The sequence below is a fragment of the Crocuta crocuta genome, unplaced genomic scaffold (assembly GCF_008692635.1).
Source record: "Crocuta crocuta isolate KB4526 unplaced genomic scaffold, BGI_CrCroc_1.0 scaffold471, whole genome shotgun sequence".
NCBI classification, from domain to species: Eukaryota; Metazoa; Chordata; class Mammalia; order Carnivora; family Hyaenidae; genus Crocuta; species Crocuta crocuta.
Window position 1 is genome coordinate 642,343 of NW_027533285.1, and position 1,622 is coordinate 643,964.

Consider the following 1,622-nt stretch of genomic DNA (forward strand, 5'->3'; position numbering starts at 1 on the left):
TTATGAAGTAACACATGCAGAGACAGAGTACTTAGAATAGGGCCTGGTACACAGCAAGTACTATCTCTACTATTCCCTGTCTCAAAATAACAGGAATATGGACACTTTGTTTATGTGATGGTTTGGCTACTAAATTATTTCATCTGTGCATGTCAGAGAAGGTATGCTGACAGAACCTCAGCTACCTCCTATTCCCATATCACCCAGCCATGATGTCAGGCCCCCAATACCAGGACCTGTGATCTAGAATCTCTAGAATGCCAGGAACTGTTCATGTTGTGAAGTTTCATACATACTAACAAAGTAGAAGTGAACATTTTAGTTTATATTCAGAAAAGGAGAACATATTAACCAGTAATTTGGGTTTTATATGCCCTGAGAAACAGATCAGTTGGGTAGCTGGTCTCTGAATAACATAGTTCAGGGGGGACGTCTGTACTAGCCTTAGATAAGTGAATGTCCACACCTCACTGTGAGCCAGCATGTACAGTAGGGTGGTCTATGCAGGATGATTCCTACACCACTCAGAGTGTGTCCACCAGTGTGAGGTGGCACAGGGCTAGGGAATTTGTTTTTAAGTTCCCTGAGCAAATCTTTGTAGCCAGGGATGAGAATCAGATGTGAGTACTATTATCAATAATATATTTTTATTCTTTTGTTTGTTTGTTGTTTCTGTTTGTTTGGAGATGTACCCATTATTTAGGTTCTTTGTAAGAAATATAGAACACCAATTTGTGAGAGTAAACTCCATTTGTGAGAGAAAACACAGAGTGGAGGTAGCTCTGAAGCTGAGGAACAGCTTTGATTTTTGGCAGAATTTGCAAGTCCACAGCTTTCTGATCAACCTTGTGCTGCTCTGTAATCTCATTTCTCTTTCTCCGTGTCGAAGATCTCACCGTCCTGGTGTCTGAGTTTACCCAGCTTCTTCTTAAAGTAAGCATCAGTGAAGTGCTTGGGGATTTTCACACTACTGATATCAATTTTGGTGGAGGTGGCAATGACAGATTTTTGGTGTGTTCAGACAGAGGTCTGGTCATAAGTAGCAAGCCACTGCTCAGTTGCTTCAGGAAAACCACCTCTTGCCTCTGTGGTGCCCAGTGAGGATGATCAAAATGGTCCTAGGAGTGAAGCTAGCTCACAGTTTCCTCACATGCTGACTGAAAGGTTTTTTGCCATGCCTCAACAGCTTCCGAGGCACATCTTCAGTAGGATAATACCTAGGCATTTTGCAAAGTTTAATCACTCGGGTATCACCATTCTTGTCACCACCAACTGATTTTGTGACCGTAGCAAGAAACTTCTCCTTCTTTTCAATCCTGGATTAAACTGCTGAATATTTCCTCTTGTACATAACCTTTCTTGAATACATAGCTGGTCAGGAATATCTGTCAATTCCTCTTACCAGGACAGGGTTTTGGCTGCAGTGGGTACTTCCCCTTCTTTGGTATTTTAGTATTGAGGTTACTCTACTGAATCTTGCCACCAGCATCAGGCTTCTTGGCCTCAGGTTTCTTCCCCTTAGTATCTGGCTTCTCAGCTTTTTTACCCACTTGCAAGATAAGAAAGAGCTATGTTTTTATTCTTAACATCAAAGTCAATGTGTTGTAGAAAGAAGAGGGTCC

The 1,622-nt window shown here is 41.7% G+C and overlaps 1 pseudogene; it reads right to left on the minus strand.

Moving 5' to 3' along the window:
- Nucleotides 1–695: 695 nt before the first annotated feature.
- LOC144218272 (large ribosomal subunit protein eL6 pseudogene) lies at nt 696–1,225 on the minus strand (annotated as a pseudogene).
- Nucleotides 1,226–1,622: the final 397 nt, after the last annotated feature.